The sequence below is a fragment of the Cnephaeus nilssonii genome (genome assembly GCF_951640355.1).
Source record: "Cnephaeus nilssonii genome assembly, chromosome: 3".
Classification (NCBI taxonomy): domain Eukaryota; kingdom Metazoa; phylum Chordata; class Mammalia; order Chiroptera; family Vespertilionidae; genus Cnephaeus; species Cnephaeus nilssonii.
In genome coordinates, this window is record NC_137074.1 from 4,751,375 (window position 1) to 4,778,490 (window position 27,116).

The 27,116-nt window shown below is 51.0% G+C and overlaps 1 protein-coding gene across 3 annotated transcripts in view; it reads right to left on the reverse strand.

The window, feature by feature from the left end:
* ERG (ETS transcription factor ERG) overlaps nt 1–21,612 on the reverse strand; it is a 221,736-nt gene extending 200,124 nt beyond the window's left edge. For all 3 annotated transcript variants that reach the window (XM_079766584.1, XM_079766583.1, XM_079766580.1), the window contains exon 1: nt 21,473–21,612. The gene's annotated coding sequence lies outside the window, so the exon portion shown is untranslated. The remainder of the gene's footprint in view (nt 1–21,472) is intronic.
* Between the last annotated feature and the right edge of the window lie 5,504 nt (nt 21,613–27,116).

Genomic DNA, 27,116 nt, shown 5'->3' on the forward strand with positions numbered 1-27,116 from the left:
ACCTGAAGGATGCGAAGGGGGCTGTTGTTATTGTCATTATATCAGAAAAACAGTCACTGGGTTTGTGACTGTGAGCAAGTCACCAGGACACCGTGCAATCCCTAAACCATCTGGCATCGCTGGTGGAAGGTGCTGGACGTTGAAGAGGGCGGATGAAGGAAGAACGGGTTCTAACAGACATTCTGAACATGGATGTGTTTTCCGAAGAAGCTCCCAACAGGAGAAAGAGGCTGAGTTACAGAAACACCAGGAAGGGGGCAGCCCCCGTGTTCTCAGCAAAGACGGCAGAGGTACCCCCCGCGTCGGCCCCTCACCTCACTCCTGATGCCCACTCCTCGCCCAGTGCCCCCTTCCCTATTCCCTGCATCAGAGTTACCCACTAAAAAGAACCAAGTAAGCTGCCCAATTCTTCAGAAGTTGTTGAAACTTCAGATAAAAGCCGTCCAGGAATGAAGACCAAACCCCAAATATGTGAGAAAAGGCACTCATACATGACATCGCATGAGCCGTCGGCCTCCCAGGGCGGGCCCCTCGCCAACCAGTAGCAATCAGGACACTGGGGCAAGCAGGAAATCTAAAATTAGGTTTTACTACCTACAGTGGAGGGTTTATGGGATGCTGTAATTGGTAGTCTCAGGACTAGAACCTGAAGTGGGGAACAAAAACATCTTTCTGGACATCCCGGGGAGCGCGCATGCACTCCACGAACCGCCCCCGCCTCGAGCGGAAGCACAAGTCTGCCGGGGAACAGAGGAAGGACGCACTTCTCCCTTCTTCTAACCTTGACACCTGCCGGAGCCGTGCACAGCCTCGTCTTCTTACTGAAGAGGCAAAATGGTTTCTTACGGTAGAGGAGGTCGTCAGACCACACACGGAAACTCTGGTGTTCTGAAGACAAAAGCACCCATTCCGTTCAGCCGTCTCCTGAAATGCCCCAAATCGCCACCACAACGCTCAAAAGGTCTAAAGAAGATCCAACTCAACCGTGAACCTGTGGACCCTCGGGAGGAATACACCTGTCAAAAAGGACTCATTTCAGGGAAAACCCACAGACTGCACTGCCAAGCCTCCTACACGGAGCGCCTGCCATCAGAGCTGGCTCTTATTTTTAAGTAAGTTTCTGAAAGGGTATTTAGACCCATGGGCTGAGACCCGCCCCATCGAATTGGGGCTGTACATATCCTCATTTGCATCTTTACTGACGAGTCAGAGCAGCTCCATAAAGTCCAATCAGAACACCCGATTCTGACCAATCAGGACAGTGCTGTTTGGACCAATCAAACTGTATACTTGGATTCCTCATTTGCATCAAAATGAGGCACTCAGGGACCAGACTGGACACTTCTCTGTCTCTGGGGCGCTCTCCCAGACAAATGCATCGGGATGCACCTGTGTGTTGCCATGTTCAGGGCTGGCAAGATCATTTGAAACTTTCCCCAGTACCGTTTTTGGTCAACGGAGAGGTTAACTAAATTGTGGGTTTATGTGGCCTCCATGTGTTCAGAAGGAATCAAGTAACTATGAGACCAGAACCAAGGGCTTGAGGGGTGTGTTTGCTGGTGACATGAGGCAGGGTAACACACTCTCCATCCTCTGCAGGGTGACTCACAGCCCAGTGACCACAGAAACTGCCCTCTGCCAGGGCTGTGGAGGCCCAGGGTCCCGTAACACGGTCCTTTTCTACCTGAGCCATTGGTCGTAGAGGGAAGTTCAGTAGGACGCAGGTTCCACCTGGACTTCTCTGAATGTCTAAGTCGTTAAGGAAGAGACAACTTATTCTTATCCTAAATTCTAGGTTCTGCTGATGAGGTCACCACAATATTGACCGAATTATTATAAATACTGTAATCTGTGTAATGCATTATATATAAATCTGTGTAACCCTTTACATATAAAAGTACATCGATAGCTGTGAGTACGAAAAACAGTTTATTCTTGTATTATTATTTACTAGAGACCTGGTGCATGGATTCATGCACTGGTGGGGGGCATGGCTGCAAGGATTGGAGTGCCACTCATCCCGGTCAGCCGAGCGGCTGTGGACCCGCCCTCTGAGTGCCTGCTCCCACTGTGGGAGCACACTGACCACCGAGGGCAGCTCATGTGTTGAGCTCCTGCCCCCTGGTGGTCAGTGCACATCATAGCGACTGGTGGACAGGTCATTCTGGTTGCTCCACCCTTCGGTCACTGGGCTTTTATATATATAGATCAATTACTGTAATACTTTCCACACAAACTGTAAACCTACTTCGCCCCACCCTGTATAATATATGAAATAGCTTCCATGTATTAAAAAACTGGGGGAGAGGGAGTACCACATAAAAATCATGTTAAATAAAACTGAGCCAGGCAGTGAGACAGCCCTGACGTGGCCCAGGAAACAAATCCACATTTGATACATACTCTTTCTGGGTCCAGACATGGACTGCGTGCCAGCTATGCCTGACCCTGGTTAGTCAAGATCATCCATGTTTCCTAAACTCCTCGACTGTTTTGTAGTCAACAGCTCCAATTATGAGGTTCAAAGGGAACGTCCCAGAAAAGGAAGAGCAACTCAAGTGTCAACTCTAGCTGTAGAAGATCAAGTGTATAGCTTTCCATATAAATAAACTTAATGTAAATAAGGGTTTGGGCAGACATTCGTGGTGCGTCATCCAATCTGACCCTATTACCAAAAACAGAAAAAGAACCTGACTTTACTGCTATGGCGTCCACTGTGAGAGCAGCCATAGCTCAAAGAGGTATTTGTAGTGACATCTAAGGGCAAGCACTCGCAAACTCCCATAGCACCTGGTCAGTTCTCCTGCTTGGTTTCCAAAGTCAATTAACTGATTGTCAGAGAGACTCAAATCAAAACGACAATGAGGTATCTATCACCTCACACCTGTCAGAATGGCTGCCATCAACAAATCAACAAATGACAAGTGCTGGTGAGGCTGTGGGGAAAAGGGAACCCCCGTGCACTGCTGGTGGGAATGCAGACTGGCGCAGCCATTATGGAAAACAGTATGGAGTTTCCTCAAAAAAGTAAATATGGACCTGCCATCTGACCCCGTGATCTCCATTCTAGGGTATCTCCTAAAAAACCTGAAGCACCAATCAGAGAGGATGTATGCACCCCTATGCTCATAGCAGCGAAGTTTACAATCGCTGAGCTCTGGAAACAGCCCCAGTGCCCATCAGCAGATGAGAGGACAGAAAAGCTGTGGGACATCTACACCATGGAATACTGTGCAGCAGTAAAGAAGAAAGCTCTCTTACCCTTTGATTCAGCACGGAGGGACCTGGAGAGTGTTATGCGAAGAGAGATAAGCCAGTCAGAGAAAGACAAGTATCACATCATCTCACTCATATGTGGAATCTAAATGAACAAAGTAAACTGATAAAATAAGTTCAGAGACCCAGAAGCATGGAACAGATTTCGGAATGGGGGGGGGGGGGGAAGTGGGGAGGGGGGAGTTGGGGGGGGGTGGGAAGAGGTCAACCAAAGACCTTGTATGCATATATGCATGACCCATGGACACAGACAATGGGGTGGTGAAGGCCTGGGGCAGGGGCGGGCTAGAAGGGGTCAATGGGGGGGGCGGGGTAAAGGGGGACAGATGTAATACTTTTAATAATAAAGATCTTTAAAAATAAAGCTGACATTTCAGGGGGAAAATTAAAAGAATTCAGATTAAGAAGTCTGCTTAAAGGAAGGGGCGTCACCTCAGCATCATATGGCCTGAACGTGGCAGACAGGGCGGGGCCCAGCAGAGCTGCGTGCTGGCCTTCCCGGTGGGGCCCATCGCTTCCGGGCGGCCGGGCAAGAACCTGTTCTCTTCATGTGTGTTCTTTCTTGTCTACTTGCAGATTGTCTGCTTTCCCTTTCAAATCCCAGACCCTTGCTCCCTCTTGGTCCAAAATGGCACATAACCGAACGTCCACTGTCCAATGCGTCTTCGGGTCTCATATTCTCATGGCACCCCCACGTGCTCATCCCCAATAAACGTTGGACATTCTCTCCTGCTAATTCTCCCTCATGTTAACCTGACTGTCAGCCCAGCCAGAACTTAGAAAGGTGGGAGGAAGTGTGTTTATTTAACCCCCATGCTCTCACAGCACTTTAAAATAAAACGGAATCTTCATCTTGCGCACTCAGTCACATGACTGACAACCAGATTTTCCCTAGAACCGTGGTCAGAAAACTGCGGCTCGCGAGCCACATGCGGCTCTTTGGCCCCTTGAGTGTGGCTCTTCCACAAAATACCACGGCCTGGGCGAGTCTATTTTGAAGAAGTGGCGTTAGAAGAAGTTTCAGTTTAAAAAATGTGGCTCTCAAAAGAAATTTCAATCGTTGTACTGTTGATATGTGGCTCTGTTGACGAATGAGTTTGCCGACCACTGCCCTAGGAGATAAGGAAGTCTGCGGTCCCATCCCTCGCTTTGAGAACAACTAGGGGATCTGTCAGGACTGCTGGTGACGCGGAGAGGTGCGCACACAGCGTGAGATTCTCACCGAACGCCCCTGGTTGTACAGCTCACGTCTCGCTCTGCCTCCCCAAGACCCGGGTGTACCTTTCCTTCCTCCCAGTCCCACTGGGTCACTTGTAGTCACTGTGCCTGAGCGGGTCCTGCCGGGGCAGGGCGTGGGTGGGCGGCTCAGCCTCTGCCTCCCAGAATACTCACCCCCTCGTCTCTGAGTCAGTGGCCTCCTCATGGAAATACTATTCAACGACCCTGTTCATAAAACCCTGTGCTGGCGCGCGTTTGTTTCTCTTGACGCTGGCCCAAGTGTTTTTCTCTTCTGATTGACTTTTGGTTGAAACTCAGGGTGTCTTTTTTGGTTGTTCACTTTTTAATATATTTCCATTTTTACTGGAGGGGAAACATTGGCATCGGTGTGACCCAGCTGCGTTAAATCAGCCCCAGGACCTACACTGAGTGGCCAGATTATGATGATCTCTGAACGCATAATAATCTGGCCACTCAGTGTGTGTGTGTGTGTGTGTGTGTGTGTGTACACACACACACACACACACATATATATATATATATATATATATATATATATATATATATATATATATTGGAGGCCTGGTGCATGAATTCGTGCATGGGTGGGGTCCAGCCAGCCTGGCCAGAGGGAGGAGACATGGGCAGTTGGCCGGCCTGCCTGCTGGTCAAACTCCTGGTCGAGGGGACAATTTGCACATTAGCCTTTTATTATATAGGATATACACTGAGTGGCCAGATTATTATGCGTTCAGAGATCATCATAATCTGGCCACTCCGTGTACACGTAGACATCCAAGACGAGGGAAAGCGCTGCCCGCAGGAGCCCACAGCTGCCCCGTGCACTGGCCCTCTCGTGGCAACGTGTGCATGCCACTGGGGTGCTTCCACAGACCCCCGACCTTGTCCACGCTGAGTCCGGAAGCTCCCCGTCACCTTCTCTCCGGCGGAGCGCGCGTCTCGGCCACTCCGGGTGGAAGGAGGCCTCTGGGACGGGGAGCCTGATGGCCTGTGGCTTTGTCCCTCTCAGGCTCCAGGCCACACGCTGCACCAGGTCAGGAGCCAATGCCGTCCCGAGGTCACCTGGCGGTCCTCCCCTCCGGCGTCCTTGCTGAGGTCTTGTCACGGACAGAACCCGTGCAAAGGTGGGCGCCGGCGTTGCGTTCGGAAGCCGTGCGCCGCCAAGGAGGCCAACACCGCTCCAGGCAGGATGAGGAAAAGTCTCCTTTTACGTGCAAAGCCCAGACTGACGTAAATGTAGGCACGTGTTTATCACGTAAAAGTGCCTAAGCAGGTATTCACGACACCTGTGCTATTACATTTTCATGTTGGGGGGGGGGGGGGAGTAACCAGGGAAAAAACGTCTGAAAAGACTCCTTAGAGGGTTGGTCATGAAAAAGGGGCTTAAAAACACTCAGCTGAGCCCCGGGCAACTGCATCCCAAAGTGCCGTTACTTCTTGTATTTGGCACCAATGCCCAGGGACAGACCTACAGACACCAAGACTGCATGTCTCCCCGTCGCTGTAACCCTTTGCACTCGCTAACCCTTTGCTACCGATGCTAACCATGTCGAGTCACACTCAACATCCGAGTTAAGAGGGCCCCACAATTACCGATGTACTAGTAAGCCGAGAAATGAAAGAGATGCACTATCCTGATAGCGCTTTAACCAACAACCCACGTACACATCACCTCTTGTTTTAAACGCCAATTTGTATTGAGCACAAGAAACAAAACCAAAAACCGAACAGGAAAGAAGAGATCAAGAGCTAATACTCGGACACCGTGGAGCAAACGACTGCACTTGCTCGCAGGCGGACAGCTCGTTTACGAACGTCCGTGAAGGGAAGGGGCTCAGGACTTCTCATTCCACAGTAAGTGTCCAAAGCAGCAGACCATCCTGCCTCCATGAGTCTGTTTCGAATCTTGCTTATTCCGAAAGGGGGCATGCATTCACCTTTCTCCAATACGTGATTTGCAATTCTTATTTTCACTTGCTCGGAGCAAAGACGAAAACAGTGTTTAACCTTGCTTCCGATGCCAGTGCAAACGTAGCTCATTCCGACCCTCATTTCCGCGCCGTGAACCTGGCTTGAGCCTGAATTTATCCCCAGCCTTTTGGAGAGGTAGCCCGCGTTCCCACCAGGGCTACCACGACGCTGCTGGGCCTTCTCCTGGCCTGCGCTGCCCATGACCTTCAGGATAAAGGAATGGAATGCCCTAGCTGGTTTGGCTCAGTGGGTAGAGCATCAGCCTGCCGACCAAAGGTTCCGGGGTTCGATCCCATCAAGGGCACATACCTCAGTTGCAGGCTCCTCCCCGGCCTGGGCCCTGGTCGGGGCGCGTGCAGGAGGCAACCAATCCATGTATTTCTCTCACATTGATGTTACTCTCTCTCTCTTTCCCTCTCTCTGAAAAATCAATGGGAAAATATCTTCGGGTGAGGATTAAGAGAAAAATAAATGAAATCCTTTTCCGCGTAATCTCAGAGGTTACGGACACCAGCAGCAGAGAATACAGAATTAACTTTGTGACGACTTCAAAGGGTGAACTCGCAGAGCGGGGACAGTGAATGGAGTGTGTTTTCTGTCCACAAAACCCCAGGCGAGGGCAGACATATGAATAATTCTCGAAGATCAGGAAGTCGGCGGAAATCCCTGCTGTTTTATAAAGATTGCAGGGCGCTCGTCAAATCTCGTAAGGCCTCCATCTCTCTCCCCTCCGCGGAGGTCCCCGGGCCTGGCTCCTCACGGCCAGGGCCAAGGAACGCAGGCACCTGCCTCCAGCAAATCCACTCTGCTTCCCCCTCATTCCCAGACACAAATTTCCATGAAAACCAGACACAGGCGAGGAGGCGAGGGCAGGCCACTCCAGGATCGCTGCACATCTGCAGCCTGGTTTCATTAGACCCGCCGGCTGGTTTCTTTCAGCCGCTGGGTGTCCACCGCAGGTGAAACTCCCCCACCTGACACTGCAAAAGCCTGCAGGTAGGGCAGACAGACCAGGGCAGGAGGGAGAAGGGACAGGACGCAGAGAGGGGGGGACGTAGAGCGGGAGAGGGAATCACTCAGCAATGCAGCACGAACGAGGTGACTCTCCTGGGTGTTAAGTTGTCATGAGGTGTAACGCACCCACACATCCCTATAGCATGGAAGTTGTTTAGCCTCTGCAGCTGTCATTATTAATCCAAGCTTGACTCGAGACAGCAGCTCCCAACAGCGTATTTTGGCCATTTCCCACCCGCAAACACCCCACTTGAGAAGCTGGTGGGGACTCCATTCGGGGCTGGGGCAGGCAGCGCCCTGGGGTTCCTGTCCCCTTCACTGTGCCGCGGCCTGGAGCACACCCACGCGCTGACGGTCCCGCATTGACCAGTGCGTCTCGGAAGCCCTCCTGGACCAGGTGGCCAATCGCGAGGACCAGGGCAGAGTGCAGCGGGATGAGAACCTGCCCTTGGGAGCCGCACGCCGCCCCGGGCCGGGCTGCCAGCGAGGACCGGGGACATGTGGCTCCCATCAGCGTGGCCTCAGATTTGTTCTGTGTTCGGACCACTTGCCTCTCACGTTCTCATATTTACACGTGCTCGCTGAATGTAACCCTCAGTGAATTATTTAGGAAGTCTTAATGTGCTTCAGACTTCTCAAATAGAATTTAGACTTTAAATTAAACCTGTTCTCCCGTGGGGGCCCGGGAGGTGGGCCGCAGCCCGCAGCCTCGCGCGGACGTGCGGCGGCCTCGGAACAGAAGCGCAGGGGCCTCTGAAGGACCTCGCCTGGTGGCCGCCACTCCGTGGGGGACGCACCGGGACCCGGCTGCAACATTCACTGAGCACGGAGAACCTGCGTGCACGGGGGGGAAACGGCGTTGCTGTTCTGTTCGTCCCTGGACGGCCTGCACCAGAGATGGATAATGGTCTAGAACGGCCCACACAACCACCCTTGTTAGTTCTGAGTTCTGGGGTTTTGTTTTTTTGTTTGTTTGTTTTTAATCATGGTATTCTTTGTCCCTTGGTGTTTGGGTACCAATAACGGTGCTGGATACACTGTTAAGTTCGCTAGGGCAATTCGTTGAGAAAAGCCACACGTATTTTATTTAGCCCAGTTTTGTTCTGTTTAGTTTTTTTTTTAATATATTTTATTGATTTTTTACAGAGAGGAAGAGAGAGGGATAGAGAGTTAGAAACATCGATGAGAGAGAAACATCGATCAGCTGCCTCCTGCACACCCCCTACTGGGGATGTGCCCACAACCAAGGTACATGCCCTTGACCAGAATCGAACCTGGGACCTTTCAGTCCGCAGGCCGACGCTCTATCCACTGAGCCAAACCGGTTTTGGCTCTGTTTGGTTTTTCACAGGAAGCACTGCCCACAGGGAAAAATAAACCAGAACGAAGTGCGTGGAATCCCCTCGCTGTGTGCTGGTGATGGGGAAAACAAGCTATCCGGGGAAGCGGGTGAGGCGTTTGCTGCAGACCAGGCACTGAACTGGAGACAAATTTCTTATTCAGGGAGCTGGGGATGAGTAAGGATCTACAGTGGGGGGTTCGAACTGTACAGGAAATTGAATTAAATCAACTTGCAGCAGGCACGCAGTAAAAGGGCTAAGTTATTCAATGACACGTTACACGCAGCACATGCATAATCCCCAGTGGCGGATGAGCGATGAGACTGACTTTATAAGGCTTTGCAGGAGCCTCCATGTTACCTACAGAGTTCCTCCCCGAGGCGAGGCCTGGGCTAATGCACTCAGCCATCACCCAGCCCTGGGAGCATGAGCTCTCAGAAGCTACTTCTGTGGCGATGCCTCCGTCCGGTCCTTCTTTCTCGGGGCTGCTAGCCCCTCAAGCAGGCTGCTCTGCAACGTGATAAACTGTATCCCTCTCCAGAATCTGTCCAAGGAAAGCAGGAAGTGTGTTCTGATGCCAGGATTGCCTTTAAAGAGGGGACACGCCAAGATGATGTTTATGCATGAAGTTGTCAGAGCAGAGCGAGACTCCGAGGAGGGCGAACGCAGTTGGTTACCAGGCATACAACGTCTCAGTCTAAAAGCAGACAGTTCGCACTGCCCTTTAAAAGCATGGAGTGAGTCAACAGGAAATTATAGATACATACTCTCCCTCGCCCCCTCCCCATTTGAAAAGATTTGGAAACTGCAGATTCTGAACGTCAGTGTTTTAGGGCTACGGTATCTGCTTCCACAGTGATATGTGGGTGACACGGCTGGCGGAGACCCCAGATTCCCACTCCTGGGACCGGGCTGTGTACAGACGCCACGTTCCTACTTCTATTCAGTCTGAACTCTTCTGCTCAACAGCCTGAACCTGCCTGTCCGATCCAGTAGCCACCAGACACAGGTGGCCCCCGAGCCCTGGCAATGTGTGCTCAGTGTGAAGCACACACTGGATTTCCAAGATTCACTATCGACGAAAGTAATGCCAAACGTCTCACCCGCATTTGTACCCATTACATTTGAAGTGACCATGTCTCAGACAGGTGCCTCATGAGCTAGATTACTGAGAACTCACTTCCCCCGTTTTCCTTTTTTAACGTGGCGACTCGGACATTTCGAAGGAGACATGAGACTCCTTCCCCTGCCTCCGCTCAGCCCCCTCTTGGCATCTGTCACGTCGGGAAGCGGACCCTCCGCTCTGACCAGGACCTCAGGCAGCAGAGCCCAGCGCGGCCGCCAGGGTCCGTCTGGCCGAGGTGCGGTCCTGCTCCGGCGCCTACCACCTGTGGAACTCGGGGCTTAGCGCTCCCGGCTCTCAGTCTGCTGTTCTGGAAAATGGGCGCAATCCGGGCCCCTCCTTCGAAGAGCCGTGGTGAGGATGAGCTGCGGCAACACCCACCCTACCCACGCCCGCCCCGCCTGGTGAAGTCAGCCAGTGACTCCTCCAGACACCGCCCTCTCCCGTCCCCTTTGCAAGATAGCTTTACCCCCTCCTTTGAACTTCTCACCTGGGTTACTGAAATCGGTGTCTAGACTGGCCCCTCCAAAACCCAAGAGGGGTTGGGCAGGTCCTGCATCACATGACCCAGCCCCCGGGGCACGCTTCCGACCCTCCTGCCTGCGGCTGCCTGGCCCGCTCCTGCCTGTCCAGATCCAACATCACAGCGCCAGGGCCTCCCGCCCTGCACTTTGGGTTAGGTCACTCTTGCATTCTATGGTTCTTAGGAGATGGACTATTCTACTTATACTCTACCTGTTCCCAAAAAAAGACGGAAAGCGATTTACACGGATATATGCACTATAACCAGGTTCGTTAAAATTCAGAAGCAGATGCAAAATAAATAATAAAGAGGAGGGCAAAGAGACGCAAGGGTAGGAACATGAACTGGGCGGAGAGCACGGAGGCCATGGAGGAGCTGAGGATCACACAGCCTCCCGAGTGACGGCCTCCACCCCGTGCGCAGCCCACTGCTCCTGACGCTGAGACTCACAGCGAAGTGCTCCCGTGCGTCCCTGAGAGAGAGGCCCGTGTGACAGGACAAGCTCCCCAAAGGCGGCCCGACAGCAGGCCCCGAGTGCCGCGTGGGTGGGTCCCTGTCACGGCCCCAACGTGGCCCACAGAGCATTTGAGTAGAAGCCCCTACGGGCCACCGCCTCCATCACCGCCCAGTGCAGGGTCCTGGCTCACGGTCACACAGGCCAGGCCCAAGCAGGTGGCACCCCTGAACGTGCCACTTTGGTTAGAATACGCACTCCCCCCCTTTCTAGATTTCATGGAACATGCACTCACCCTCTTTCTAGATTTAATAGCATATTCACTCACCCCCTTTCTAGATTTCATGGAATACGCACTAACCCCCTTTCTAGATATCATGGAATATGCATTCACTCCCTTTCTAGATTTCATGGAATACGCACTCACCCCCTTTCTAGATTTAATAGCATATTCACTCACCCCCTTTCTAGATTTCATGGACTATGCATTCACCCCCTTTCCAGATTTAATAGCATATTCACTCACCCCCTTTCTAGATTTCATGGAATATGCATTCATCCCCTTTCCAGATTTAATAGCATATTCACTCACCCCCTTTCTAGATTTCATGGACTATGCATTCACTCCCTTTCTAGATTTAATAGCATATTCACTCACCCCCTTTCTAGATTTCATGGACTATGCATTCACCCCCTTTCCAGATTTAATAGCATATTCACTCACCCCCTTTCTAGATTTCATGGAATATGCATTCACCCCCTTTCCAGATTTAATAGCATATTCACTCACCCCCTTTCTAGATTTCATGGACTATGCATTCACTCCCTTTCTAGATTTAATAGCATATTCACTCACCCCCTTTCTAGATTTCATGGACTATGCATTCACCCCCTTTCTAGATTTAATAGCATATTCACTCACCCCCTTTCTAGATTTCATGGACTATGCATTCACTCCCTTTCTAGATTTAATAGCATATTCATTCACCCCCTTTCTAGATTTCATGAAATATGCATTCACCCCCTTTCCAGATTTAATAGCATATTCACTCACCCCCTTTCTAGATTTCATGGAATATGCATTCACTCCCTTTCTAGATTTAATAGCATATTCACTCACCCCCTTTCTAGATTTCATGGACTATGCATTCACTCCCTTTCTAGATTTAATAGCATATTCACTCACCCCCTTTCTAGATTTCATGGACTATGCATTCACTCCCTTTCTAGATTTAATAGCATATTCACTCACCCCCTTTCTAGATTTCATGGAATATGCATTCACCCCCTTTCCAGATTTAATAGCATATTCACTCACCCCCTTTCTAGATTTCATGGACTATGCATTCACTCCCTTTCTAGATTTAATAGCATATTCACTCACCCCCTTTCTAGATTTCATGGAATATGCATTCACTCCCTTTCTAGATTTAATAGCATATTCACTCACCCCCTTTCTAGATTTCATGGAATATGCATTCACCCCCTTTCCAGATTTAATAGCATATTCACTCACCCCCTTTCTAGATTTCATGGAATATGCATTCACTCCCTTTCTAGATTTAATAGCATATTCACTCACCCCCTTTCTAGATTTCATGGAATATGCATTCACTCCCTTTCTAGATTTAATAGCATATTCACTCACCCCCTTTCTAGATTTCATGGACTATGCATTCACTCCCTTTCTAGATTTAATAGCATATTCACTCACCCCCTTTCTAGATTTCATGGAATATGCATTCACCCCCTTTCCAGATTTAATAGCATATTCACTCACCCCCTTTCTAGATTTCATGGACTATGCATTCACTCCCTTTCTAGATTTAATAGCATATTCACTCACCCCCTTTCTAGATATCATGGAATATGCATTCACCCCCTTTCTAGATATCATGGAATATGCATTCACTCCCTTTCTAGAGACCGGGACACATGCATTCACCCCCTTTCTATAGAGCATGGCACATGCATTTACCCTCTTTCTAGAGACCATGGCACATGCATTCACCCCCTTTCTTGGATTCCAGGACCTGTGTATTCGTCCCCTTTCTAAATTCCATGGCACGCGCTCTCACTCCCTGTCTATGTTTCAACTCCTCGAAGGCATGCCCCGAGTCTTCCCATGGTGCCCTGCAGGCATCTTGCACAGACGACAAGGCAACGACACGGATGGGACGGGCAGCCTGCCGTCCCCCACACGGCACAGCTCGCACTTCCAGGCTCTCCTCCTCACACTGCCGCTCTGCGACCCGGACGCCCTCCTCCGCTGGAGCCCTGACCCTCACCGCCTGGCTGACTCGGACACAGAGCAGCCTCTGCCTGTGGGGCGCCCTGCACTCCTGGGCACGGCCTTGCCCCTCCCAGGGACGCTCACGCAGCGTGCATGCTGTTAGCCCTCGGGCGTGGAAAGGGCTGTAGTTTTGTTCACCTGCTGTCCACACAACTAATAATTCGGGCAGCCACACAGGCAAGAACCATCCTGGAATGTTCTGGCTTTTCCCTCTAAATCTGCAGTTGTTGTTCTAAAGTCCAGGTATGTCCAGTGTCATAACAGTCCCTCCTAATCCGTGTTCCCCATCTCTCTTCTAGGACAGTGCCCCTCTTTAATGGGTGATCAATACACTGTGACTGGGAAATGTGTTTCCATGCGCTTTAAGTTCATAAAGAAAAACTAACAGGATTGAATAATTCATGCCAAGAAAAATTATATTGGCGCTACATGTAGTTGTCAATGCGATCTTACGTGCACAAATGAAACCCCTTCCCTGTCTCCTGGTCGTTAGTTTACTGTGGGTTCGACGTCCTTATGGGATCATTTTAAGGACCTACCTCTGGTTTTGCAATCTGGGCATGGAGCACGGAGGGGAAATTGTTCTTGTGGGATGTTCTGATTAATCACCTCTATGACGAGTCTTAGAAAACTGCAAAAATAAGCCCAATTCCATCACGACATGATGACACGCTGCTTCAGGACTGATACAACGTCTGCCGTAAAATCCCCCGGGGCGGCCGCCCAGCAGCCACCAGCACTCTCTCTCCGCTGCCACAGCCGGGCGCTCGGGGGAGCCTCTGACACTGGGAATGACGTGACCTGCTTCTCTGGAGACCCCCGCCCCGGAAAAGGCCTGCACGGTCCCTGGGTCTGACCCTGTTGTCATTATTTCCGTTTTAGAACTCCGTCGCCAAGTGCCTTTCCTGCCAGGGTCAAGTTCACGAAGAAGCAAATGCTCCCTCTCGGCCAGCGCGTTCTGTCTTCTCGCCGCTGGGCCTTGCACGGCCCACAGAGCCAGCCCCACACGAGACCCGTTCACGGCCTGTGCCAAGAGCCCCAGGTCTGTAAAGATGCACATCAGCTTTGGGAGGTTGGCTATGACTTTAATGAGGATCCATTCGGCATAGAAGGTTCTGGCAGAATGCTCCTAGGCCAGCCGCTGGCTTCTTTTCCACACGACTTTACCTCGTTTCCTAACTGAAGAAGCCTCCACTTTCTAGTACGTTTCTAACGTAAAAGGTTTGTGTTGAGATTGTGAGTGCGAGTGGTCTGCATTTCCAAGGGCCTCGTTTTTCTTCTCTGGTTAATATTTACTAGAGGCCCGGTGCATGAAAATCGTGCATGGGCGGGTCCCTTAGCCCAGGCTTCACCCTCTCCAATCTGGGACCCTCAGGGGATGTCCGACTGCCAGTTTAGGCCAGATCCCTCTCACAATCCAGGACTGCTGGCTCCTAACCACTCGCCTGCCTGATTGATTGCCCCAAACCACTCTGCCTGCCAGCCTGATAGCCCCCTAACTGCTCCCCTGCCGGCCTGACTGACGCATAACTGCTTGCCTGCCGGCATGATCATCCCCAACCACCCTCCCCTGCCAGCCCAATCACCCCCAAATACCTTCCCCTGCAGGGCTGAGGAGACTGGGGGACTGAGGCTGGATGAGGCAGGGCTGAGGAGACTGGGGGACTGAGACTGGATGAGGTGGGGCTGAGGGGACTGGGCACTGCCATCTTGTGGCTGTAGGCGCTGCCATCTTCTGAGGGCATGATGGTCAATTAGCATACTCCCTCTTTATTAGATAGGATACTCTGTGTAGGTCTGTGTGTGTCATGGAAGAATCCTGAAATGTGCCTTCTTCACTCCTGGGGTCGGAGGCTTTGCCTTCCTGCCCATGTGGCATGGCGGGGCCTCCCTCCCTTTCAGCCCCTTCTCGGGGGCCTGGGGTCCCCATTCGCTCCAGCTCCCAGCAGCAGCCAAGCCTGGGGCACTGGGAGGAAGAGGCAGCGTTCCCCAGCGCCATCCCAATCACTGATGGGATTAAGGAAGGGTAGTGAGCAGGCACTGCAAGATCTTGGGTTTCTCCTACGGAGCAGAGCACAGTCCAGAGCCTGGGGCCGTGGTAGCTCAGCCAGAAGGTGACCACCACCCACTAATCCAGTCCCAGACTCAGTGCTGACTGCGGCCCCACAGATACGTCCTCAGGTAGCCTCACACCTCCCTGCCCAGGGCCCGAAAAGACGGGCCCACACCACGTCAGTCTTCTCCTCTGCAACTTACACTGTGTTCCTCGGTCCCGGGAATCCGTAACACGCAGGTCCACTCCACTGCAGAGAAAAAGGAACCTTCCCACCGAGAACCGAGAATCCCTTTAGGCAGCAATTTTCACCCGCTGGGCCGCTAGGATGTTTAAAACATGCAACACCTGGCTATTTAGTCAGGGGCACCGACTGCTTTTCACTCAGGTTGTCTAATAAAATGGCAACACAACAACAGCCGTCCGGTGTGAGTGAATCAAAATTATACCTTTTTTTTTTTTTTTTCAGATTGGCCAAACATATATATATATATATATATATATATATATATATATATATATATATATATAACTATAAAACTTTGGGGGTGCTGCAGAATTTTAGTGATTAGTTTATGTGCCGCGAGATGAAAAACGTTGGAAATCGCTGGCCTAATGGAGTAAGACAACAGTGTCACCTCACCCACAGGGCTCAGCCCCTTTGTCCCCTGCACCCAAACTGAGGGCACCCACACGTCTCTCCTTTTAAATGGAGATTTGGGAGCCTTTGCCGAACCCACCCTTAATCAAGTGAAAATAAGGGTTTCCTGCCTTTTTAAAAAATCACCACAGATGTGCCTGTTTTCTTTCCTATTCATCAGAGGGATGTTTCTCTCCTCTTGATTGTGTTTTCGGGAATGGGACGGGGGGGGGGGGGGTAATTATTGGAATAATATTACTCCTAAAAGGAATCCCATGTGAGACGCCAGCATGTGTAAAAATCCCATTCCCACAGAAATAATTCAAAAATGAAGGCGATACAGGGGTCCTCAAACTTTTTAAACAGGGGGCCAGTTCACTGTCCCTCAGACCGTTGGAGGGCCGGACTACAGTTTTTAAAAAAAACTATGAACAAATTCCTATGCACATACCTTATTTTGAAGTAAAAAAACAAAAGGGTAAAACACCCGCATGTGGCCCGCGGGCCGTCGTTTGAGGACGCCTGCTTTAGGAGGAGGCAGCTACAGATCTGGATTCCCAAAACCTGAAGACGAGCTAACGGTTTGTCGTAGATCGGGTCCCCCGCCTAGTTCCCTAGAATTACAACCTAAACGTGAAGAATTCCTTCCAAAGGCCCAGTTTACACACTGTAAGGGGATTCCGGTCCTCACACACAGCCATTTCCAAACAGGAAACCGTCGCACAACCAGCGTTCCTTTGCACCCCCCATCCCAACCACGCAGGAGCCGCGGCGACCACACCCCCCACTTTCGCTGTTGAGCGGCTGTTGCTCAGACAGTCAGGGTCCTCCAGATGATGACAGGCCGCTGTAAAAATAGAAGGACTTAAAAGTCGGTTTAAATCGAAGACGCAGGCTCCGTGCGGAGCGCACCCTTTAATTTCTCGCTGTTGTCTCCGCTTCACTTACACTTAAATTTAGCAAAGTAATTTTAGAGCGCCCGCCCCCTCCACCTTCTTTCAGATGCACAATGGTACACACAGGAGGCATCCAATCCTCCCTCTTTTAAACACTGAAATGTTTAAGACCAAAGGTAACTTAAAAAGGGGGGGGGGCCTATTTTGAAAAGCTGGTTCAGATGCTGGTCTAGCCCCTGGAAAACCCTGCTCTGCATCCCTAAACACGACGAGGAGCTGTGTCTGGGCCACGCATCGCGTACAACTGCCTAACTAACGGCTACTGAGCCCAGGGAGGGTGCAAAGAAGGGCCCAGGGGGATGTCGGCGTGACCATCAGCCACACAGACCTCCCCCATCAGCACCAAGGGCTGCCGTGACTTCCAAAGTCTCCCCGCAACTCACACTCACCCCGCCACTGACCGGGCACAAAATGATCTGAAATTGCGTCCAACATATCTCAATACCTCCGCTGTACCAGTTTGTTTCTCTGACAAACGCTACCGCACAGGGCTTAGGCGTTTCAAGTTCAAGTTGTAGATCACAGACCAAAGCTGTGTGTTGAAGGGCAACACTCCCCGGAATGCCCACGTCCCCTCACACACGGGGGCAAGAAAATCCGACCCCTCCGGCATTCTCCTCCTCACCGAAAGGCTGGCCTGGGAAGCAGAGGTGAAGAAGCCAGGAAGGGGACAGAGACCTGCCTTGAGAGCAGTGGTTCCCCACCTGTTTTTGGCCGTGCCCCACCTCAGCACCTCTAAAATCCTGACGCCCACCGCCCCGCCATGGCATAGAATTCTTATTATTCCAACAGTGAACTCCTATTCACGTGGAGGAAGCCTAGAAGGCCATGAACTTGGTCTAAACAAGCTTCCAAAGAACATGGCATCCATGAAAGAGAAAAATCAAAGAATGAAAGGACAGTTGAAGTCCTGAGGAAGAAATCACTAAGAAATGGTTAAAAAAAAAAAAGTAATATGAAGTGATATGGAAAAATAGCAAATAAAGTTTCAGAATATATAATAGAGAATTGAAATGCATATGTATGTCACAATATATATTTATATACTGTATATGAGGCCCCTAGACCCATAAGAAATGCAAAAAAAATGCACTAATAACTCCTTCTCGAATTGCCCCCCTTAAAAATCAAATTGCCCCCCGGTGGGGCATGGCCCCCACGCTGGGAACCACTGATTGAGACAGGTCAACTCCCAACTTAAACCGAGAACTGACTCGCAGCGTCAAAAACCCCGGGTTCTGCTCACGGAAGCACTTGCCCACATCTGGCGCCGCAGGCTCCCTGAGTCTCGTTAGAAACGGGCCGGTGTCTCTATGTCAGCACTGTCTACATGGGGTTGGTACGCGGAGGTCTAGGCAACAGCCGACAGTGTGGCAATGCCTCCCACCACCCCGCTCACGGGACTGACGCCGACCTGCTACCCTCTCCCACTGGGAAACAGGAGAAGATGCTAGAACCAGTACCTCCTCTGTCTTGTGAAGAAATAAATCCCCCCTTTATTATCCCTTTGTTAACGGAGAGCTAACAAGAAAAAATAACACACAGCTAATATTAACTTTAGATAAAAATGTCCAAAGTTTTCTAGTACCCACTTATGAGATATGAGATATTCCATGCAGGCATACCAGGTCACATTTTAGAATACTGCCTAAGTTACAAGTCAGTACTGACATCTTCCACAGACGATGAATTTCTTCCCTACAGAGCCGGCATTCCACTGGGATCTTAGCCCTCACCACAAATAAAATACCTGATTTTTTTAGGTTAAAATTTTAACAAGATTTTCCTTTAAAACAAAACATTAGGAGTGGGTGGGGGGAGGTTATTTATGTTTACGTGGACAGGCAGGCCCCCGGCATAACCCACTCAATGTTAAACACTCATTTTCAAAAGTTTAGCTAAAGACGGTGCATCAGATCAAATCGCCAAGAACTCATCAGCATGAAATAACAGGTCCATGTAAAATGATGTACCACAACTCTACCCTAGATTTTTAAAAATAAAATAAAGTGATTGTAAAGTGTCAAAAAAAAGAGAAAAAAAAATTGAAATGTTAAGTGTAGTTGGAATTTTCTTTTCTTACAGAATTCAAAAAATATAATACCCATTTACTTAGTTTAGTGTCATTTCCAAAAGTCACTGCCTCAAACTGAAGCTAGGATTACCCAACGGAAGCAGCTGTGACGTTTGCAGCACTCATAAACCTTTCTTTAAGAACTACAGAGCATTTCTGATTTACCAACCACAAGTGTGCACGGCCTATCCTGCTTCGGACAGAACTGTCATTTCAATGGCACAATTAATTCACCCATTACTTGACACCGTGAATTGATTTACCTGGTGGAGTTTAATATAACTGCTACTGCCCGCCCCTCCCCCTGAGGAAGGAGCTCGCCCAAGCTGAGGCCAGCACGGCAGAGGTTAAACCCAGGAATGTGACAGTTCTCCGGGCGATAAGGTGGCGGGAGCTGAGGCCAGCCCAGGGCTCTAAATTACTGGGAGAGAATTGAAAATACTCAGAAATAGTCCCAGTGGTACATAAACTCTGTGCCCTATGTTAGCTTGCCCTGGGAAGAATAAAAAGTGGGGGGTTTTGGTACTCACATTGAAAGTTTTTTGAACTACGGAAGCTACAGAAACGTGACGAGTGTGAAATCTGTGGCACATATGAGTATGTTTTGTTTTGTTTTTTTTTGGAAGGATAAACGAAATGTTCATACTAACGACAAATTGTTTTAGATTCGCATTTGCATTAAAATGGTTTACCCATTGCACTGGGCAGTGTAGTCTGCTGTTAATAATAGTATGCAAATCTTAAGCTTAAAAATATTTAAGATAACTCCATGCATTACCTTTGGTAAAACATCTACACAATATATAATAGCGATATGGTAGATGGATTTCTGACAGCAGCCAAAACGACTAGCTGATTAAAAAAAAGGCTGTCTCCATGTGAAACAGGCCAAGTTTTCTCACTGAGGAGGAACACTGGGAGCGCGTAAGCATGACCGCTGAGGTGTCAGAGGTGAACAGACAGACCGACAGGGGGGCGAGGGAGAGGGGCGCGCGGACAGAGACCGCGGGTTTAGGAGCGCACGGCCGGCCGGCGCCGTCGGAGGCCGCCTGCACGCGCCGAAGGACCAACCGGGCAGTGACAAGCAAGCCCACATCTGGTCTCCACTCTCAGCCAAGCGTGGGCTTTCATTCGGCCCTGATTTCCACACCGGACCGAACAAATAACCTCTGGCTCAGCGCCCCAGATGAGGCCCCCGCGGTTTGCTCTCCTGACCCAGCCGATTTCGGCGCGCCTGCTCCTCTCCAGGCGTCCCCCACCACGCGCGTTTGCCAAGGACCTTCCCGGGTCGCACGCCCCACCTGTCCCGGAGCCGTCGGAAGAGCCGGCCGCCCGCCGCCACCGTCCTAGTCGCCGCCAGCGCGGGACCAGGACCGGGACCGGGACCGGGACCGGGACCGGGCGCCGGGCGCGCGGGACTTACCGGGAGGCGAGCGCCGCCGTCGGGGGAGGGCGTGTCCCGCACGTGTGCGTCCGCGCGTGTCCGCGCCCGCGTGTGCCCGCGCGCGTGCCTGGCCGTGCGCGCCGAGCCGGCCGCACTGACTCGGGGCGCCTGCGGGCTCAGCCCATGGTGTGGGCGCCGGCTCGGGGAGGCTCCCTCTCCCGCCAATCGCCGCGCAGGGCGGCCGCCCCGACGCGAGACTCGCGATCCCGGAGTGAGCGCCGGGGGCGGAGCGGGTGCGCGGGGGGGGGGGGGGGGGGGGCGCGTGTCCAAGGGCGCGTGGGGTGCGCGCGCGCGCGTGTCCAGGTGCGCGTGGGGCGAGGGCGCGCCCTCCGGGCGGGGAGCGCGGGTGGCGCGGCGGGGAGTTTGGGGCGGGGCGGGGGGGTCTGGCCGCTGCTTTGGTGGAGCGCGGAGTTGGCCGCTCCACGGAGAAGAAAGAGGAGAAACGGAGCCTGGAACGACTGGGCACCGACCGAGGCCGGGTCCGGGCAGGAGGGGAGCCGGGACGCACCTCCAGGAGGGGAGAGGAGCGGGGACCCCGAGCGGGCGGGCGAAGGGAGGGAAGGACGGGGAGATGGAGAGGCGCGGAGGGGCCGGGTCCTCGTGGCTCGGTGTGGCTTTCGGGGAGAAGTAATTTTCCCCCGGGCTCAGCCGTTGCCGACATCAGAAATAACCAAAGTTAAAACCGGTTGCCGCGGAAGTTTAAAATGACCGCCGACCGCCTCGGGAGCTGCTCAGAATTCAGACGACGTAGCTCGCAGGCTCGGGAAGGGGCGCGCAGCCCAGGTGCCCCCGCTTTGGGGGATCCCGCCGCCCCTGCCTGCGCGCGCCCAGCCCAGGGCGGACGGGATCGCGGGGGGCACTGGAGGAGCGGGATGCGGTGGCGAGGACGCGGAGGAGACACCCCAGCCTGCCGGGCGCGGTGACAGCAGCCCCCTGACCACAATGTCCCCAAGAAACAGCCTCCAAAAGGCGGAGCCTCCGGGTTCCGCTCTTCGACCCTGGGCGCACCGTGCTAAGCCCCTCCAGATGTTTTAATTTAAACAATGAAGGCTGACATCAAAATCGCGCTTACCTGCGTGCCTGCCGCTTCTCTTCACGTCTGTCCCTCAGGGACCATCGCGACCCAGCGACCGTCCCCGCGCGGATCGCCGGGAACCCATCCCAGAGCGTCCTCTAGCACACGCTGCCCTTCCGACCAAGTGAGAACTGCTCATGTCCCTCCCTCTCCAAACTTTAACAGCCAAGAATTTCAGCAAACAGCCAGAAGGAAAGCTAAGTCGTCCCCCCCCCCCCCCACCCACCCACCCCAAGGGAAGGGAGGGAATAAGCACCCCTTTAATTTGAAAAATAATAATTAAAACTCCCTCAACCTTTAAGGCCGGGCAACACAATCTATTAATTGGTCGCTATTAACATGCAGTTTTATTGACCGTAGCACACAGAAGTCTGATTGTGAAGGAGGAGTGTTTTCAATGAGAGTGGAGTTATTTTAGCTGCAGACGTGTTTACATTTCTGTGGTTTAGTCTATAACTTTCTCTTTTTCTTGCTTCAGAATTCTGCTCCATGAAGCAAAGCCCTTAGCTCCCAGACATTCCAAAAAGTCTGCCAAAATAATAGAAAAAAAAAGAGAGAGAGGGAAGAAAAAACACACAGAGACCCCCAAGTCTGGGTCAGGCGCAGGGTTGTAAGTGGGCATCGTAGGTATGCCCCCTTCCCACACACTTTCCAGATTTTAAAAAAGCCTTCAGGGTTCCATTTCCTGTTTGCTGGGGGGAAAAAAATAAAATGGGTCTGAAAGGCTGAGCCTAGAAATTGCCTTTTCCAGGACCTGTAGATTCCGGGAGGGCCTTTAACCCTAGGGATGCCAAAATGGGCTTATTCACTTGAGAATCTACCATTACAAACGCTCCAAGGACGTGCTTCTCTTTTAAATGGACAACCTTCATGAAACTGCAGATGCCTGTCCAGGAAACTTCTTGAGCCAACGGGCACACCATGGCAGGTCAGAGAGAAGCCCACCTCTTCGAGGGAGGCCAAGAGTTGATACAATAAAAATAAACATCGGAAACCAGAGCCGCACCCTTTTCTTGCCGAGGTTGTAAGACAAAAGGCAGAAGGCACGTCGAAAAGTGCATCGCCACGGGGTCCTGCCGATGGATATAGCCGGTGGTAGAGTCATCATCGGCAAAGCTGACGGATTCTCTAGGACGGCTCCCCAGTGCCACAGAAGTCACATTGTTGCTGTTCACTTGGTCTTCAAAATATGTTCAACCTGCCTCTGCCCTGGACTAGCCATTGCATATTTTGGTTCCTTTTCTCTCTAATTATCCTCCAAATATTCCAGATGCAAGAAACCTCGCTGTGTTTTGAAATTTTCTTCTTAGCCACTAATTTCCAAACCTCGCCGCAGGGAGCCCTTAACATTTCGGGGAGTGCTTTAAAGTAAACAGACTCTCAACCTGTCCAGGGATCTCGGCAGGCCACTGGGCAACGACTGCTTTATAACACTGCATTTCTCGATGTTTCTCCATTATTGTCACTGGTACCTAACCCTATATAATAAAGAGCTAATATTGCCAATTAGACCGAACCGCAGAACGACCGTCCGGATGACCTTCCGCACGAACCCGGGGCTGGAGGGCCGAGGCGGCCGCGGCTGCGAGGGCGAGCCCCTTGCACGAATTTCGTGCATTGGGCCTCTAATATTATAATAATAGAGAACAGGACTGAAAATGATACTGTGTGCCAGCTGACAAAGAGCATGTTTTATGCATCAAGAGCTGCATTTTAATAATAAAAAGAACATGATTTTAACAATCCAAGTTACCACGGGGGGGGGGGGAAATATGTTCAGAAAAAAACACAATATTTGAAACAACGTCAGTGCTACCTCTTCCCCAAAAGACACCATGAAGAGATAGATAGATGATAGATGAGACAGACGGAATTTTTTAAAGGCATACACTGAGCCCACTCACAAAGCTGGGGTCATTGACTTCGAAAAACCCCAGAGTTTTGCAGCGTTAGGACATCATCTTCAACTGATGGTATCTTGTAGTTGAAGTTGGGAAGTTCTTTCTGTTGTCTAGTCTAACCCCCACCTAATACCACAGCATTCCCTCAGTCTGGTGCATGGTCAGGGTCAAATATAGGAAATCAGTTTCAACGAGCTAAATGGACTGAGTTCATCGGAGAGGCCAGCAGAACGTAAGTAACGGAGACGCATTCCCTGTCTGTTTCGCAGGACAAATATGAGGCACAGTAATTCTAAGTTAATAAAAATTTCACTTAAAAGGAAGGCTTTTATAAACATAGCACTTGACACACTTTTACGAATTAGCATTTTTAAGTATCTCATACATGAGATAATCGTCTTTCTATATAAGGCTTTTGTGGTTGACTTAATTCTTTTGGAAATCCCTTTTATCCAAAAGATGTTTTGGATTAATTTAAGTATTTGTTACTGGATAATGTCAAGTTCTCGTTCAATGAAATGTCCTGCGTTGGTTTGTCACACCTGTTAAATATAAGCCTCCTTTCCTTTTGATATTCTGAGAAGGGCCTTAAAAGGTTTACATCCTTCAATATGGAGATTTAATTGCTTTACCTATAATAAAAATAATCCCTATAAAATTCAGATTGTGGGTATTTCAAAGCTGAAAGAGCTATTGGATGGGGATGTAAAGGTTGCAGTTCAAAAAGCCTTCCCCTTTTAATATCGCGGGCATGGAGTTATGAGTTTTAAACTCCTGGTTATCATTTTGTAAAGTCTGGTCTTTGTTGTCCTTGCCCGGCGTCTGCGAGCTCTCTTTATGGCTCCGCCGTCAGGTCTGCGTGTGCGTGTGTTAAATGTGGAGGGGGCAGCCTATCCCTGCAGTAAATGCTCACCGGGGAGGAAGTCTCAGGCTCCGTTTTAAAGGAGGAACTGGAGCGGGGTCCCGCACTGACACATCCACATCCTCCGTGAGTTCAAGTGGGGCGGGAGGCCCTTGGGAAGCACAGCGCGGCTTGGGAAAGGGGACGGTAGGCAGGCCTCAGTCATTGGTCATTGTCCACGCCACGTGTGCCCTCCCGCATTTCCCCCGGGCATCCTGAGCCCTCCACCCCACAGCCTGACCTTCTTTCCACCGTGGAGTGTGTGTGTGGGGGGCGGGGAGGGGCAGGACCTTCCATTCCAAGATCCACCTGGCTTCAGGGCAATCCAAGGCAGGGAAGGGAGAGCCCAGCCAGCGGGGCTCAGGGGTTGAGCTTCGACCTATGAACCAGGAGGTCACGGTTCAATGCCTGGTCAGGGCACATGCCTGGGTTGCGGGCTCAATCCCCAGTGGGGGACATGCAGGAGGCAGCCAATGAATGATTCTCTCTCATCGTTGATGTTTTTTTCTCTCTCTCTCTCCCTCTCCCTTCCTCTCTCTGAAATCAATAAAAAAATATATTTTTTTAAAAAGGGAAGGGAGGGAATATATGTCAGGACTCCGGCCTTGGGATTCTAAACACAGCATCCCTGGGTCCCCCTCTCCACACCACCATCCTCATCCCATTCCGTCCTTCATTGTTAGTGAACACGGAAGGGCAGAGGTCACACTCCCATGGAAGAGTCCGGGACCTACTACACAAGCATTGCTGTTATCTTTTACTAGAGGCCTGGCGCACGAAATTCGTGCAAGAGTAGGCCTTCCTTCCCCCGGCTGCTGACACCGGCTTCCCTCTGGCACCCAGGACTGGAGCTTCCATTGCAGCCAGGGCTTTGTCCGGAAGGTCGTCCGGAAGGACGTCTGGAAGGAAGTCCAGTCTAATTAGCATATTACGATTTTATTATTATAGAAGATTATCAGCTGCTAAGAAGTTTGTTTTCTGTGTTCTTTGCTCTCCAGACTGACTCTCACTCTCCGCAGCCCTCTTCAATACATGTCACAAGTAGTTGGTCTCCAGTACACACAGCAGTTCTTAATAACACGTGCTGACCACAAACTGCTCCGTAAAATTGCATAATGCATAATTCCTATCAACTTGCATAATTCACAAAATAAGTTGATAAGAAACACATTGTTCTTCTGTCAGTGAGCGTTGGTGACAAAGGTTGTACAAATGGATCCGGAAGCTGTGTGTGTATTTTGTAAATGGAATTACATGCAGCCCTTCGGGAGACTTACGCCGGCTCCTCTGGTGGTTGTATTTAGGCGGTTTGCTTTTGAGCTTCACGGACGATGACACAATCTATCAATGAACAACTTCGTCATGTACGTTTTCACCAACCTGATTGCTCACGAGTGCAAAAACAGTTGCCTTTTTAGACAATGGAGACAATTTCTTCTCAGTGATTTTTTAACTGATGAAGGTATTGGCCTCACAGTGCATGGATGCAAATAAAATCAATATCTTAATGACTTCCTTTTAAATAATAAATTATTATCTTATGATTATGGGCGACTTGATATAATCTTAATGGGTGAAAAGCCTACTTCAGAGAGAATGCACAGACCATGGGTAGGGAATGCATGCGAGTAGGAATCCAGCACTTATCAACCATATGACCTTGGCCAAGTCACAGCCTTTTGATTAAAGCCTCAGTTATATATATATCCTTTATAATAAAAGGGTAATATGCAAATTGACCAAATGGTGGAACGACCCATCGCTATGACGTGCACTGACCACCAGGGGGCAGACACTCAATGCAGGAGCTGCCCCTTGGTGGTCAGTGCGCTCTCACAGGGAGCGTCGCTCAGCCACAAGCCGGGCTGACGGCTGACGAGCACAGCGGTGGCGGAAGCCTCTCCCACCTCCGCGGCAGCACTAAGCTGTCAGTCAGACATCCCCTGAGGGCTCCCGGACTGCTAAAGGGCACAGGCCGGGCTGAGGGACGCCCACCCCAGTGCATGAATGTCATGCACCAGGTCTCTAGTGTGTGTGTGTGTGTGTGTGTGTGTGTGTGTGTGTGTGTGTGTATAATTGTATTGATTTCAGAGAGAGGAAGGGAAAAAGGATAGAAACATCAATGATGAGAGAGAATCATTGATGGGCTGCCTCCTGCATGCCCCCTACTGGTGATTGAGCCTGCAACCCGGAATCAAACTGACCTCCTGGTTCATAGGTCGACGCTCAACCATTGGCGGGACGAAGCCTCAATTTTCTTATCTATTAACTGGGGCTGTCGGAGTAGATGACCTGATGCTAAACACAGGACCTCCCAGAGAAGAACCCAGGAATTCATCTTCATAGCCCTACTCTCAGCACGGGGACCATGCGTGACTACCTGGTAGCCTGTTAGAAATCCCTCTCCTCTTGGATAAGCCCCAAGGCATACACCTCTGGATGCTCTCCGGACTCAGGCAGCAGGAGCGGAGCCCGCTGGGCCGGGTTCCCTCACCTTTGGGTCCTATGTCTACCTGGTGTTGGGTGGGGGGCTGCAGTCGCACCCCAGTGGTCAGAGCCCTGCCCCACATCAAATCGCCTTGGCAGCATCAAAGGTAACGCTGTCACCGGGCCCCACCTCAGACTGAGTGAGTCAGACTCTCGGGGGACTGCGGAACCGGGGTTCGATACGGATGTTTGCGACTCCGCAGGTGGTGGGAATAGACATCCACACTGAGGCTCAGAACTGTTGAAAAGATAGTCAGTAAATGAATAATGAAGGAAGTCCAGAATCTTCGAATGAGCTAATTCTAGAATACATAAACTCCATCACCCCGAACAGTTGCCTGGCCAGGATTCC